Source organism: Megalobrama amblycephala, linkage group LG4, assembly GCF_018812025.1.
Source record: "Megalobrama amblycephala isolate DHTTF-2021 linkage group LG4, ASM1881202v1, whole genome shotgun sequence".
Classification (NCBI taxonomy): Eukaryota; Metazoa; Chordata; class Actinopteri; order Cypriniformes; family Xenocyprididae; genus Megalobrama; species Megalobrama amblycephala.
In genome coordinates this window covers 30,678,925-30,695,981 of record NC_063047.1, presented here as the reverse complement: position 1 = coordinate 30,695,981, position 17,057 = coordinate 30,678,925, and the positions used below count along the sequence as shown (strand labels likewise).

The following is a 17,057-nucleotide window of genomic DNA, read 5'->3' as shown; positions in this document are numbered from 1 at the left end:
TCAGCATAATGAAATGATTTCTGACTGATCATGTGACACTGAATATAAAATAATATAAAATGTTCATTGTTCAAAGGCACACATTTCAGGTTTGTTGCAGTGTTATTGCTCCACAACATTGTACTTTTGTTTGATTTTCTTTGTTCATTGTCTTCTTTTTGACTTCCAGAATTCACATGCATCTTCTGTCACAAATTCACAGTTAGCACCAACATCAGTATCACGGAGAGAAGATGAGTAATCCGAATCGCAAGCGTTTTGCTTCATCCTACAAAAACAGGTTTTCTTTCTCTCTTTTTAACCCCCAACACAGTGGTTTTCCCGCCACATATGCACTTGTCTCATCAATGCAGAAATCAACGCTCATGGTGTCACTGCTTGTCAGTATTTTCACCTCTCTATTTTTAGAGGAACGAACGGATATAAAAACCACAGAGAGCCTCTCTTGCTTTTTTGATGGCCTTGTTTTCTTCAAGAGCTTCTCTCTCTCTCTCTCTCTCTCTCTCTCTCTCTCTCTCTCTCTCTCTCTCTCAGTCCTCCTCTTCTCATCCTCTAATTCTTTCATCCTCAGCTAACTTGCTTTTCTGTCACACTGTCTACCTTTTATCCCTTCTGTTCCCTCTCTTCTCCCACCTTCCTTTTGTCTGTCTGTGTGGAGCATGACTCCTTGACTTCCTTCAGCAGGCGTGCCATTATGTTGGCTTGACAAGATCAACATACTGTTATTGTATATGCTTTACTTAGGGGTCTTTTTGAAATATCTAATCGTTATATTTAAATCCTTATATCTAAACCTTATTTAAAAATCTATCTATCTATCTATCTATCTATCTATCTATCTATCTATCTATCTATCTATCTATCTATTGTTCCATCATCTCTATACCGTTCTATATATCATTCCATTGTTCTATCTATTGTTCCATTGTTCAACATACCGTTCTAGACAGTATCTATTATTCTATCATTCTATTTATCCTTCTATCATTCTGTCGTTTTATCTATCATTCTGTTGTTCTAACTATCGTTCCATTGTTCAGCATACTGTTCTAGACAGTGTTCCATCGTTCTATCTATCGTGCCATTACTTTATAAATCGTTATATATACAGTTCCATCGTTCTAGCTATCGTTCCATCGTTCTATCTATCGTTCCATCATTCTATCATTTTAGTGTTCTATTGTTCCATCTATCGTTCTATCATACTATCAATCGTTCTATTTATCTATCATTCTTTTGTTCTATCTATCATTCTATCTGTCCTTCTATTGTTCTGTCATTCTATCCTTCTATTGTTCTAACTATCGCTCCATTGTTCAACATACCATTCTAGACAGCGTTCCATCGTTCTATCTATCGTGCCATTACTTTATATATCGTTATATACACAGTTCCATCGTTCTAGCTATCGTTCCATCATTCTATCTATCATTTTAGTGTTCTACTGGTCCATCTATTGTTCTATCATACTATCAATTGTTCTATCTATTTATTTATCGTTCTTTTGTTCTATTTATCATTCTATCTATCCTTCTATCGTTCTGTCATTCTATTGTTCTATCTATCATTCTGTTGTTCTATCGTTCTATCTTTCGTTCTATTGTTCTATCTATCGTTCTGTTGTTCTGTTCTATCGTTCCATCTATTGTTCATTTGTTCATTCTATTTATCAATTGTTCATTCTATCCATCGTTCATTCTAACTGTTGATCTATCTCTCTGTCATTCCTTCCATCCATCCATCCATCCATTGCTCTATCAACAAGTAGAACAACCCTGCAACTGCCTAGCAACACCCTAACAACCTCTCTGAACACCCCTGCGACAGCATAGAAACGTGCTAGCAACCATATATCACTGCCCTGGAAATACTATCTTTCTGTAAGGCCAGAAAAACACGTTGTTTTTCCCGTTCTTTCATTCCACCTACATTCATCATTTATTCCATCTTTCCCTGCTTTCCTTCCTTCTCTCATTAACGTGTTTTTCCTCTTTATTTCTCTCTTAAATCTTCGCTTCCCTCCCTCCGTCTCATTTCGGTATGATCACTGGTGATGTTTTCTGTGAGTGTGTCATACTGCTTACTCACTGGAAAAGGAGGGGGGGAAAGTTTGAGTTTGCCCCACTTTTCTGTGTGCCAGTCGGGGAACTCTGCTGCTTTGACCTGGATTCTGCACAAGAGCGATCCACGAGGCTTTCGCGATTCAAAGAATCATTAGATAGTGTGTTTCTCTCTCTCTCCCTCTCTTTCATTGTGTCTGTCTGGACTCTTGTTTTATTAACTGTGCCATATCCATTGAGAAAACGAATAAAAACCTCAGCAATTAATATTAAATAAACACATGAAAGGCAAAGGATTTCATAATTCACCTACATTCCCTCTGTCCTCACAGAACATCCTCCGCAGAGACTCCCGAGGCCAAGGATGGTGAGCCAAAGCACAGAATATGCAAAAGTGTGCTGTTATTAGTACCTCTCCTCATCATGTATTAAGGCCTAATTAGACGATCACAGAGTCAACGCTTGTCGCAGGGGATTATTATATCTTCTCTGATTCAGCATCTTGTTTATCTGGATTTTAAAAGAGTTTATGAGATGCTTTTCTAGCCCATCAATGCAGATTTTTCTTGCTGTGTGGGGAGGACGCACTGTGCAGTTTGACTCATGAATATTAATTAGCTGATTTGGTAATAGGTATGTAAGTGGGTGCTAGCCAAGGACGTCTACTAGTATTCCCATTCGTTAGCATTCACATTCATCTCATTTACAGTTGGTTTCAGACTCCCTGGAAGTGTGTGATGCGTTTCATACTTTATATCACGCTTTAAATGTCATAACGGTTGGTCAATATATTAACAGATACAGTGATGCCACTGTGTATGACTTGGCAAATGAATTTCATTCTGCCAATAGTCCACTGGGAGTCATAGAGAAGAGTATTCCTCCACTACAGCTTAGTGGAAATGAGAAATATTGACTGTAATTGCCATCGTCTCCCAGTGGTGTCGATGCCCTGGCAAGGGACATGGCCTGACATTTATTTTGAACACATGAGTGGTTTTAATTATAACTACCTTTCATCAGGGCCTATCAGTGGCAAGAATAGTCAGGCTGAGCTTCAAGCTGGCATGATTAACACACTCTTATTAGGCAATGTTTGCCAGCGTTTATCAGCCAACCACCAATACTTTGGTAACATTTTCACCTCATTTCTGAGACTTCAGATCTCATTTTGGTTATTAGGGGCCAAGCACCGAAGGTGCGGAGGCACCTATTGTATCTGTTGCCGTTCTTTTTTTTTTTAAATTCTTCTTCTTCTTCTGCTCTTGAGTCTATGGCAGCCCATAGAACCGTATGGTAAAAAGTTGTAAAATTTGGCACACAGTTAGAGGACAGTCTGAACTATGCCCATAGCAAATTTGGAGTCTCTAACTCAATCCCTCTAGCGCCACCAGCTGTCCAAAGTTGCACTCATGTTATGTTAATAACTTTTGAACCGTAAGGGCTAGAAACAAAATTCTCAAGTCGGCTCAAGTCGCACCCTATGACGTCATTTTCCGTCATGACATTTTTTCCGCCATTTTGAATTTTCTAAGAAACCTACTTTTTCGAACTCCTTCTAGGCCGTTACTCCGATTTTCACGAAAATTTAACCAGATCATCTTCAGACCATGCCGACAAAAATTTCTGGAATTAAAGTCGATTCCTCAAACTGTTTTCAAAAAACACGCAAACGAATTGTACGCAGTGCTTGCGAAAATAGACATAAGGCTGTATCTCCTCAACGCTTTATCGTATTCAGACCAAACTTGGTACATGTCATCACAAGCATGACCTGAGGCAACATGCAGTGTTTCGGCGCAGCGCCACCTTCTGGTGCGGAGATATGAAAAATTGATATTTTTGCTTATACCTTCTGATGGGTATGCCCCATTTTGACCGTTGGACATTTTGAATTTTGTGCTAAAAAGCTGTATTTTACGAACGCATTAGCGTATCGTTACGAAACTGGTTATGGGTCTTTGGCACCATGCCCTGACAATACTCAAAACGTTTTGGTGCAGCGCCACCTTGTGGTCACAAGTTATAACAAAATTTACAAAAATGTTAATAACTTTTGACTATATTAACCAATTGTAATGAAACTGAGAACATAGATATCAAATTTGCCATAGTTGGCTGAACTTCCTGTCCGCCATATTGTTTTTCTTTAAAAACCTACTTTTTCAAACTCCTCCTAGACCGTTGCTCTGATTTTCATTAAAATTGAACCGTATCATCTTCAGACCATGCCGACAAAAAGTTATGGATTTCAAGTCGATACGTCAAACAGTTTTCGTCTACCGGAGCAACGAATTTGAGGCATGATGCAAAAATGACTCTTGAAGCTGTATCTCTGCAATGCTTTAAAGGTTTACAAGATAATATAAGTCTAAGGTGTCCCCTGAATGTGTCTGTGAAGTTTCAGATCAAAATACCCCATAGATTTTTTTTTAAATAATTTTTTTAACTGCCTATTTTGGGGCATAATTAGAAATGCACCGATTCAGGCTGCTGGCCCTTTAAATTATCGTGCTCTCCGCCCACGGAGCTCGCGCTTGCCTTCAACAGCATAAACACAGTTCACACAGCTAATATAACCCTAAAAATGGATCTTTACAAAGTGTTCGTCATGCAGCATGTCTAATCACGCAAGTATGGTATTTATTTGGATGTTTACATTTGATTCTGAATGAGTTTGATAGTGCTCCGTGGCTAATGGCTAATGCTACACTGTTGGAGAGATTTATAAAGAATGAATTATACAGACTGCAAGAATGAATTGTGTTTATGAATTATACAGACTGCAAGTGTTTAATAATGAAAATAGCGACGGCTCTTGTCTCCGTGAATACAGTAAGAAACGATGGTAACTTTAACCACATTTAACAGTACATTAGCAACATGCTAACGAAACATTTAGAAAGACAGTTTACAAATATCACTAAAAATATCATGTTATCATGAATCATGTCAGTTATTATTGCTCCATCTGCCATTTTTCGTTATTGTCCTTGCTTGCTTACCTAGTCTGATGATTCAGCTGTGCACATCTAGACGTTAATACTGGCTGCCGGCATATGCAAATGTTGGGGGCGTGCATATTAATGATCCCGACTGTTACGTAACAGTCGGTGTTATGTTGAGATTTGCCTGTTCTTCGGAGGTCTTTTAAACAAATGATATTTATAAGGAGGAAACAATGGAGTTTGAGACTCACTGTATGTCATTTCCATGTACTGAACTCTTGTTATTTAACTATGCCGAGGTAAATTCAATTTTCAATTCGATGGCACCTTTAACATATTGACACCAAACTTTGCAAGTGTCATTGTCACCTCACTCTGACCATACCACAATAATTTGGTAACGGCGCTGCCTATTGGTTGAAAGTGATGAACCAGTAAATCCACATTTTTTATCATTTTTTTTAGCTCTTTTGCCTAGAATGATCTTAATAGGTCTTTAATTGCTCACAGTTGCAGTTGGTCTGATGCTCACAGCCATGTTGGCTGGCTTCTTGTGCCGTTTTTGTGCTTGGCCCCGTAATTGCTGCTTGCAGCTATATTTGTCAGATGTTTTTGTCACTGTGGCTTTTTCTATGATTGTGGTTGTTTTTTTAATGGAAAATTAAGATATTAAGATGGCGAAACTGTTTTTGTCATGTAGTATCACTTATGTTAGCTTTCTTTATGCACATTTGCGTGTTACTTTATGACAGTTCGGGTATTACTGTATATATCTGTCTAATCTAATGTTCACAATCCATGTTTTTTGGGGGTAATATTTCTTAATAAATGGAGAATATTTGGAAATATTTTCAGTATTTCTTTGATTAAATATTCTGCACCAAAGTACACAACATTAAAACCCATTTAACAGACTATATGTCTGTCTCTCGCAGGCCTCATTTTCACTTTTTGTCAAATTAAATGTTATATGACATCTACCTTAACTAATTTTATTAAACAGTAAAATTAACATTGTAGTGAAGAGTCTTCAACAGGGGGTCCATCTATCATTGTTTGATCTCAAAGTAATTGAGCATATTATATTTCTGAAAATATGTTAAACTAAAATACAATATTAAGTTAACTTCAACAAAAGCACCGGTCTGAAATTGGTTGCTGATTTGACCAGTGAAATTATTTTCAGTGCTTTTCCAAAGCAAGAAGTTTCACAGTGTCAAAAAGAAAGTTTTGCAGTGTTTTGTTAAACTTTGTGAGAGAAGGGTGATGTGGGCTCTGGCAAAACGCATTTCATGCTCTCTAGCTTCTAGCCTGCTAGGTAAAACATCAGTGTGGTTTGCAATTATGGCTGTAATTCAATTGACAGTTAATCACCCGCTGCAGAATGTAGCAGGAGTTTGTGCTCTAAACCTGCAATCAAACCGCTGTGATTGTGAATTATGCTGCATAGTGCCGCTAGAGATCGCCTCTCCTGAATTATTAGAGGTTGTCCTCCAAGCACAGAAGCCTGTGACGGGTTGTGAAAAGCTTGTTTTTGAATTTTAGCCTATGTATTAGATCAAATAATGTAACTGAGAACTGAAAAATATTGCATTTGAGACACTTGCAGCTTTCTTCTGTCTGTCAAAGTAAGCGAGAGAGTGATAGCTCATGCTTTGACATTGATATTGTATGACTGCTTTTCAAAAACTGAAAAGATATTCATGGTTTGCCGAATGGACTGTCCTCTCCTTTGAGAATCTTTTGACTCTGGATTAATTCTGACTTGGATTTTCAGCTGTCCAAATCTAATATTTGCTTCAGAAAAACACCATTCATGTTTAAATGTGTTGTGTCTTTTCATATGTTCTTCTATAGAACATTTTAGGAGTAATTCAAAACGCTACACTTTAATGTTCTTATCCGCAGTTTTGGTTACTTTCTTTTCTTTTTTGAAGAAGAATTATTATGTGAGCTCTCTCTTTACCCACACACACATACTCTTATCCACAAATGTAGGCGCGTAGCCAAATGCAAATGTAGCCTAGCTGAACGTCCTCCCATACTAATTGGAATATATTACTTTTAATGTTTCGGCAGAGCTTGTGGAGAGGTCTTCCCCTGTCATTTCAAGGTCCCTAACTGGACCCAGGGCTTTTTTTCTTTTCTTGCTGCCCAGTTCATTAAACATTCCCTATTCCTTAATTCACTTTATATTATTTTCATTCTTATAAAGGCCTGAAAGCAAAAGCTCAAATTTAAGAGTTAAGGCCCATTCACACTATGAATGATAAGTAAGGGATAATGTACATCCAGCCAGATGTTATCGCAGAATAAACCCCTACATGGTGATCAGGTCTTGCATATTCTGCAATAACAACCGGCTGGATGTACATTATCCTGCTTATTACACAGCTACTTGCCACATAAGTAAATAATTAGACATGAAATATTGATTTGAGTCTAAATATTTTATTAGCTCTTTAAACGCAAAGCTTCCGTGGAGAGAGCAGTTGCTAGCGTGCTAGCGTTCAAACTAGACGCACAAGGACATTTAAGAGATATGGTACAGTCACACCACATTAATAATTATGTGGATAAGAGATATTGATCTGAGATTAAACTGATTTAAAATCGTATCTGTTTATCTTATAATCCATTACAGTGAGCAAAACAATAGTCGCAAAATGGCAGCCGCTGTGTTTGTATGAAACGAGAGTGCGAATCTGCGATACCGGATGACATATTTAAATAACTGTACACAAAATATTGATTTGACTGCATTTTAATATTTTATTAGCTCACCAAAGGCAAAACTTCCATGAGGAAAAAACGTTCCTAGCAAGCGTATAGCGCTGCAGACTTCAGCCTGTGTTATCTGTTTTCAGTGGTTGTTATCTGGGAATAACATACCGCTGGATGGCGCCATTGACCAATCAGAATCAAGTATTCCACAGAGCCGTGTAAGAACTACAAAGAATATAGTTGCGAGCAGCAATTATTGGGGTTCAAGCACTTTAAGGACTATAAGCACATGCATAAAAAGGTATAATGTTTTAATTAGCAAGCCTGTAACCATCTCAATCATAGATGGAAAAGATCAATTACAGCCAATACAGGCAATTTACCATAGGACATTTATGGTTTATAAAGCTTTTTAATGGTTATCAAGGTTGAGTAAAAAACCTAGTTGTTTTTTTAAATAATTTCCAAAATTTAACGAGCGATTCAATGAACAGCGGCAATCCTAGAGGCAAAGTTGCTCAGAACGAGGAGTTCTACCATGTGGTACGAATATCGTGGGCATTCTTTTGAATTTCTCACAGGCCTTTAGGGCAGTGAGTCAAACAGGCACAGCGAGTTTCCTTACAATGGGCCTCCGTTAACCTTGTCTTATAGCTACTCAAACTTCATTGGCTGATGGCGGACATGTTTTTTTTTTTTTTTTTTTGATGCGTCAGTGTCCTCGTAGACAATCATGGCACCTCGGACAAAGACACCGCATGCCAGTTTTCAACTCAGTTGGACTAACAGTGAAGTAGTTATAGTGGCTCCACCCACTTCGAACATTTTGGCGGCCCTTAGGGACCATGAATCGAAATTTCAACTTTTTTTGATAATTATTGACAATCAGACTCCAGAGAATCTTGCTGCACTGGTTTGGTTCTTATCGGGCCAGAAACCTAGGACTAGTTCACAAAAGTTTTTCAAAAAACCCAAAAATTTCACAAAGCAGTTTTCACCAAACGACGAGCGAATCATCTTAAGCCAAGGATCCCAACGATATAAGACACTTGAGCCTACACCTAATGGATTAGGAGTTATGAGCAATTTTGTACTTTTGACCGCTGTAGCGCCCCCATCAGGTCGATCAGGGTGAGCCTTGGCTACGTTGTAGACTGTGTGAGTACTACAAGCTTTCAAAGTTTCAAGTCTCTACGACTTAGGGTTTGGTCTGCCCAATCACTTTTAGGGGAGAATGCTGATCCTTGGAAATTTTAACAATTACAACAGGGTTTCAGCTCAACACGCTTGAACCACTAATAACGGTAAAGATATAGTTTTAAAAATCAATAAATATTCTAAATAGTCCACACCACAGCCATTACGATAACTATAGAGGAACGATATTGTTGGGTCACTTTCTGAACAATTCTTTTTCTAGGTGTTGAACGATAAAACACTGACAGCCAATCCGAAATAAATGGTGAGAATTATTAACTGAGATGAGATCGTTATGCTAGGCTAGCAAACAAGATAAGATTACCTCAGGTAACCATCGCTAGTTTTGACAACATTGTCTTACTTTCTTTGAATTTGCAGTTGTGTTGTTTTTATTCCACTTTGCTATATTGACTAGATTAGATCGATTACACTAGCTATCCACTCTAAACATAGCATGCTATTGACATCTGCTGATTAAAGCTGTGTAAATGCAACAAGATCAACAAAAACATGTTCAATGACATGCTGTACAGACTTTGAAACCGCAGCACGTGAGCTTAGAATAAACAGACCATTATCGTTCATTGGTGTGGATGCAAATATTGTTATAGTTATCTTTATAGTTATCGTTCTTGGTGTGAACAGGCTTTTAGGTTTTTTTTTTTCTTGTTACTGCATAATTCTCATACCTTCATTATTTTTTGATGACCATTATTCTAAGATGTGCAAAACAATAAATGGATTTTATTTTTTTATCTGTTGATTTTTATATATGAATATATATGAATTATGCCAATGCACCAGGATCAACCCAAAACTAAATTTCCAACACATTAATACATCGACTGGATCATGAAAAGTAAATGGCTGTTGTGTTTAGTGCATTATCATGCAGTTGCTAGGGTGTTGTGAGTGGTTGCCATGTTTTTGTTCTTGCTGGTGTTTAGATATGGTTCGAGTCCCTGCATTAACAAGATAAGAGTAGCAATTGTGACTCATGGGGTGATCAGTAGGTCATGCAAATCCAAATATGCATCAAAATATCTAGGAATCATAATAATTTTAAATGTTACTTCCAGAAAGTATTTCCAAAATGGAAGTTAAACTTTAATCCATCCGAACAGAAAGGCCAATTAATAGTTAACCACTGTTTTGGACATAATATTATGCAGGTTACCAAGTATATAATTACACTGCGTTGCCGAAGCCATAAAAACAAGTGGGCTTTAATGGTTGTGATAGTATATTATGTAAACTGGATAGGACACTTACCCAAACCTGTCTTTGTAGTACTTCAAAATTTGCGAAGAGGGGTTAATTGCCACTTAATGACAAATGATATCTATTTGCATAATGTAACGTGGGTGAGCTGAAGCCCCTACATCCGAGTCGATCTCTACCTGTTTGCCTCTTCAGCACAGTGGGCCTGAACTGCATTAACCTCACTGATCCATCAGCAAGAGACCTGATGCATCCCACACACCCGGGAATGTAATGAAGTCCGTGTGAGCAGCACATCCGAGTGCTTTATTTATCATCCAGCTCATCTCGAGCGCTCTTAAAGCTGATGACCTCTCATGTGTGATGTCATGCTCCCACTGTTGTAACCCGCATGCAGGTAATGAGCATTTTTTTTTTTGAGGGACGGTCAGGAAGTGATTTTGATCGATGGTTTTCAAGGTCAAGGAATTGAGTCGTGTCAAGGATAGAGCCTGTAAACAGGTGTGAATCGTGAGTTATGACATCCAAAATGTCAACTTGACTTGCAGCGAGCAGGTAGTGGGGCTGTTGTGATGGGTTTTGTCAGAGGATGTTATTGTCTGTGGTGTTCAGGTCACACTGATGTATTACTGTTTTCCTCCAAACTGCATCAGTCACTGTTCAGGAATTGCATGTCATAATGTGCTTTCTCTCTCTCTCTTTGTGTAACATTCCCTTTGGCTTCCTCCTACGGCTGTGTAAACATAAATAAATTGTGGTGCACAATGCAGGAAACTGTGCCATCTCTATAAAGGTCAGCCATGTAAAATCAAACCTCTTTTTCCTAGAGAAAAATAATGGGAATGAAACAAACAAGAACAACAATGCATCTCTCTCTTTCTCTGTATATCTCCCTCATGTGGCAAATCCAACAATATGTATATATTAGGAGTTTTTGTACAACAAAATCTCTCTCTCTCTCTCTCTCTCTCTCTCTCTCTCTATTTTATACATATATACACCAATCAGGCAGAACATATGACCACTGACAGGTGAAGTGAATAACACTGATTATCTCTTCATCACGGCACCAGTTAGTGGGTGAGATATATTAGGCAGCAAGTGAACATTTTGTTGATGTGTTAGAAGCAGGAAAAATGGGCAAGCGTAAGGACTTGAGTGAGTTTGACAAGGGCCAAATTGTGATGGTTAGACGACTGGGTCAGCTCTTGTTGGGTGTTCCCGGTCTGCACTGGTCAGTATCTATCAAAAGTGGTTCAAGGAAGGAACAGTGGTGACCATGACCCTGTCATTGATGCATGAGGGGAGCGAAGGCTGGCCCATGTAGTCCGATCCAACAGACGAGCTACTGTAGCGCAAATTGCTCAAGAAGTTAATGCTGGTTCTGATAGAAAGGTGTCAGAATACACAGTGCACCACAGTTTGTTGCGTATGGCGCTGCATAGCTGCAGACCAGTCAGGGTGCCCATGCTGACCCCTGTCCACCGCCGAAAGCACCAACAGTGGACACGTGAGCATCAGAACTGGACCACGGAGCAATGGAAGAAGGTGGCCTGGTCTGATGAATCATGTTTCCTTTTACATCATGTGGATGGCCGGGTGTGTCGCTTACCTGGGGAACACATGACACCAGGATGCATTATGGGAAGAAGGCAAGCCGACGGAGGCAGTGTGATGCTTTGGGCAATGTTCTGCTGGGAAACCTTGGGTCCTGCCATCCATGTGGATGTTACTTTGACACGTACCACCTACCTAAGCATTGTTGCAGACCATGTACACCCTTTCATGGAAACAGTATTCCCTGGTGGCTGTGGCCTCGTAGCAGGATAATGCACCCTGCCAAAAAGCAAAAATGGTTCAGGAATGGTTTGAGGAGCACAACAACGAGTTTGAGGTGTTGACTTGGCCTCTAAATTCCCCAGATCTCAATCCAATCGAGCATCTGTGGGATGTGCTGAACAAACAAGTCCAATCCATGGAGACCCCACCTTGCATCTTACAGGACTTAAAGGATCTGCTGCTAACATCTTGGTGCCAGATACTACAGCACACCTTCAGGGGTCTAGTGGAGTCCATGCCTCGACAGGTCAGGGCTGTTTTGGCAGCAATATATATATATATATATATATATATATATATATATATATATATATATATATATATATATATATATATATATATATATATATATATATATATATAATATGATTACATATACAGTATATATGCTTATTTGGTATTATTTTAAATGAAAATGAACAAAAAAACAATCTGGCAAATTGTGAAGATGGATAAAGGAAGAACAGAAATAATTAAAGCTATAAGCAGCGATGAAAGGGCCCTCGCACCCGGGCTCACCGCCACCCGTTGGACTTAGGAAAACAGTGAACAGTGGGCGACATGCATGTAAGCGAGTAAACACTGGAGAATTATGGCAAAGTCATTTCAAAGTGCCACACTTCCTGCTGCCAAAAGGTGGTGCTGTAACCGTAACTGAATAGATGTCTTAGATGCCATGTAGATGTCTTCAGGCCAGAAGTATTATCAAACATGTAAAGTTTGAAGCAGATCGGACATTGTATGCCGGAGTTACAACAACTTCCTGTTTCGTGGCGTTAATTGCAAACATTAGCACTTAGCCAAGTGTTGCATGATTTAATGTGTTTCTAGTATGTTTGGCACTTCGTGGCATATTGAAATGTGTTTCTGCGAGTGAATTACAGTGTAAAGCATGCTGTTTCCTGTTGCCAGCAGATGGCGCTATGACTAACTGAATATTGGCATATAGATGTGAAAGACTGAAATCTTGTCTTCAGGTCAGGACTCTTATCACACATGTGAAGTTTGGCGCAGATCGGACATTGTATGCCTGAGTTACAACAGCTTCCTCCTTCATTGTGAAACATCAGAAAACACCAGAAAGGTTTTCCAATTAGAATTTTTTTTTCTTTCACAAACAAGCACTACTTGAGTATTTTTGCTGACCACGTCCATCCCTTTATGCCCACGGTGTACCATCTCTTGATGGCTACTTCCAGCAGGATAACACACCATGTCACAAAGCTCAAATCATCTCAAACTGGTGTCTTGAACATGATGAGTTCACTATAGTCAAATGGCCTTCACAGTCACCAGACTTCAATCCAATAGAGCAACTTTGGGATGTGGTGGAATGGCTGATTTGCATCATGGACGTGCAGCTGACAAATCTGTAGCAACTGCGTGATGCTATCATGTCAAAAAAATATCTGAGGAATGTTTCCAGCACCTTGTTGAATCTATGCCATGAAGAATTAAAGGTACTACAGAGGATCTTTTCGTCGACTGAGAAACCAAAGACTGTTAGTGAGTTTTTGAAATGAGCGCATGCGTAAGAACAACCCCCCTCCTTCACAGCTCATTTCGAGGGACCGCCTCCCAAAACTCATGCACGAGTATTGGAACACGAGTGTTTGTTTACCACTGCCATTCGTTGTGTCGTGTTAGTGGATTCATTATGTCGGACTCACTGCAGGTAACTCATAATCTGCAGTTGTTACTCCTGTCTCCTGACAAAAACATTGCATGCGGCGCCTGTGGAGTGTGGAAAGTTACTGGAGCGCGCAGCCGCGCACATCTCTCACAAGGAACGTCATGGCAGTGATTGACAAGCCAGAGGGCCAATCGTTTACGCGATGATCGCGTTAACGATTGGCTGATGTTTTTAAGGCCCTACCTCGTGCACAGATGATGTATATTAATATTATTCCCTTTCAGTGCACCTAATAAATAGTCTTTTATCAGTTAGTAAAGACAGTTTCAAGTAATATTGCAAAAATGTATAAAACAAAACATCCTCTGTAGCACCTTTAAGGCAGTTTTGAAGGCAAAAGTGGCGTCCAACCCAGTACTAGCAAGGTGTACCTAATAAAGTGGCCGGTGAGTGTATATTAGTATGCATACAAAAATAAAATCATCTTTTTTAATTTTTAAAATATCAGTGTTATCGGTGTTGAAGAAGAAAATTAGCCTGAAATATAAAAAAAATGATTCCCCCCCCCCTTCAAATAGGCCTAGTTTGTGTTTAGTATGCCTGCTGAGTATCACACACAATGAGTTTTTGACACTTTGGTGCACTTCAGAGTCAGTTACTGATTCTTCAGATATTCAGAGCACATATATCCTCTGGAGCCACATATATCAAAATCACAGGAAATTATTAGATAGTATCCTGTGGTAAATAGTTTGCTTTGGTTTTGCTTCGCTTGAGCTTAGGCTGTGGCAGGCCGAAGTGTATTTCCCAAAGGAGGAATGATCAAAGCAGACTCCTTTAGGATGCAGTTTAAAGAGTTAGCATGGGTTTTTATAATTGATTGATATTATGCATAAGAGGTGGTCTATCCCTTTTAAAAAGTAAAAAGAATTATACGATATGGCCTTTTAAGCCACTTTAATAATGCATACGTGTAGCAGTGCAGGGATCCCACCTCATTTCTTGATGTCAGATTGAGGTGAATTAATCTTGCCCCTGGCCGAACGGTCAAACGCTGAGGACGGTGTAATGCGCCTGGCGCTGCTCTGCTGGTTTCAGCCTTCTCTCTGAGGGAAATCTACAGGACAATGAACAAAGATTGAGAACGTGAGACAGGAGGAGAGGGTCACCGAGATGGAGTGAGGTGAAAAACACCTACAAATGTGTACAATGTGATAGAGAAAGACGTGGCGAGGGAAAGGGAGGGAAACAGAGTGATAGCGATAAAGAAATTCTTCTGCTGCGGCAGTGTGTGAAGGCTTGGGCTGCCTGTTGTGGAGAATGTTAATGGAACAGCAGCTCCGTTGCAGGGATTTTCCACTCAACCCCTGAGAGAGCTGTCTGACAGGAGAGCTAACAAACAAACAAACAAACACACACACCCGCAGAAATCACACTCAAATTACAACCAGGGGAGCTCCTCGTAAACGGCACACGGAGAGACACAAATGCATTTGCGCGGTATGCGAATGAATACAAAACGCGCCAATATGCTAGCTCAGGAGATAACTGTTCGGATTAAACACCCTCAAGGTGAATAAACAACTTTGAACGTTGAATTTCATGTCGTTGATTGACAGGAATATTGCGTAGAACAGAAACCCAGAAGGGGAATTTATTTAGGCATACAGATTAATTACATTTGCCATTCAAAGGCCTTTTATGCTATGAAATGACGGGTATTATAAGTGATGAAATATTCATTATATTCTACTAAAACGTACGTGCATGGTAGCTCACTGTATTTATGTTTGCAAATGGATCACTAGTTAGGCCTAGATAAATTAAACAAACCCCGCATTCCTGTCATGTCAAAATATTTGAAGGTGGCAAATGAAAACGAGTAGGATAAACCCTGTGACGTGACACACTGCGGCACAATCGAATGAACAACTAAATAAACATCAGGCCGATGCAGTTTCTGGCAATTAAACACCAGGTTGAAGTTGAAATCTGCAGCAGCACCGCTAAAGAAACACTCACAGAATCCTAATTATAGAACAGCGCAAGATCTGCTGGCGTATCACGTAACTGGTGGCTGCGCTGATACGGATTTGCTGAACTACTCGCGTTCATAAATGTTATATGCAAATTAACACTGTTAGTTTGGGATATCACGTTTTTAATATGGATGTTAATTGGTAGGCTTTCTAGAGCCCAAAGGCGATTGGAGTGATTGATGCATGGCAGGTTTCTGGTGTCGAGACTGAGAGGCCAAGCCTTAAACCGTGGTCACATTTCATATTCATTCTCACTCATTCATTTTCATTTTAAACGCATGTTGACACGGGGAACCGGAAATGCTTTGAAGCGTTGCAGTCCGAAGCAGGCCTAATTTTGCATGCTTAAAGCCTTGTGTGATCACAGCTTAAAGGGATAGTTCACCCAAATAATGAAAATTCTGTCATTAATTACTCACCCTCATGTCTTTCCAAACCTGTGAGACTTTCGTTCATCTTAGGAACACAAATGAAGATCTTTTTGATGAAATCTGAGAGCTTTTTGTTCTGGCATGTCAATAGAGTACCTCAGGGATGACGCATTTTTGTAGGCAAAACCCGGAAACGAGTTAGCATTTTAGGGCTTCCGGTTCCAACGCCGTAATGTCAATGGGTATTTTGAATGGGTTTTTGCTAAATCGCCTGAAATAAGGTCTGTGGTTAACAAAGCCTCTAAATATTTTCACGTTTTGATCTATGACATAAAACACACCAGTTATAAACCGCTTGTGATTTTTTTTAAACCTTTATTGTGTCTTAAAAACGGCGGTTGCTAACAAAGTGCTAAAAGGGACTACTTCCTTTGGCTGGGACTTTAGACATCATCATGACAAACAGGACATTTGGACAGCATTTCTCATGAAAAAAGTGGATAAGTATTCATACACAGCGCAGATCATAATCAGCGAGCACGTTTTTAAATAATGTTGTTTTTTTAAATACAGTTTGCGGAAGCTTGGTGGTGACGACGTTGATCCGCGACCATGGTGTGCTTTATAGCCTACTGTTAGCTGTTTATATCTGATGACTTTAATTAGGCTTCAAAATGTATAAATGTTGTTTTAACTTGTAAAGATTATCTTGATAGACAAAACGTGTAAAAGTGTCATGACCCTTTGTTATACACAGAGCTTATTTTCTGCGATTTTCCAAAAGTCTATGGGAAAAATGCATAGGCTTTCAAACGAGGGAACCCGTGCGAGGCTAACTTCCGGGTTGGCCTACAAAAACACGTCATCCCTGAGATACTCTATTAGGTTTTTTAAATTAAATCTGTTCATCATATACAGTTATCAAGTCTCTCCAGAAAATTTGGACTAAATCGCTCAGTTCATATGGATTAGTTTTACGATCTCTTTATGAACTTTTTGAAGCGTCAAAGTGTCAGTTGCGT

General features: G+C 39.3%; 1 long non-coding RNA gene across 1 annotated transcript in view; it reads right to left on the bottom strand.

Annotated features, from left to right (window-relative positions):
- Positions 1-15,043, bottom strand: part of LOC125267309 — a 25,404-nt gene extending 10,361 nt beyond the window's left edge. Inside the window, exon 1 of the long non-coding RNA XR_007184649.1 lies at positions 14,620-15,043. This is a non-coding gene — a long non-coding RNA (uncharacterized LOC125267309). The remainder of the gene's footprint in view (positions 1-14,619) is intronic.
- Positions 15,044-17,057: the final 2,014 nt, after the last annotated feature.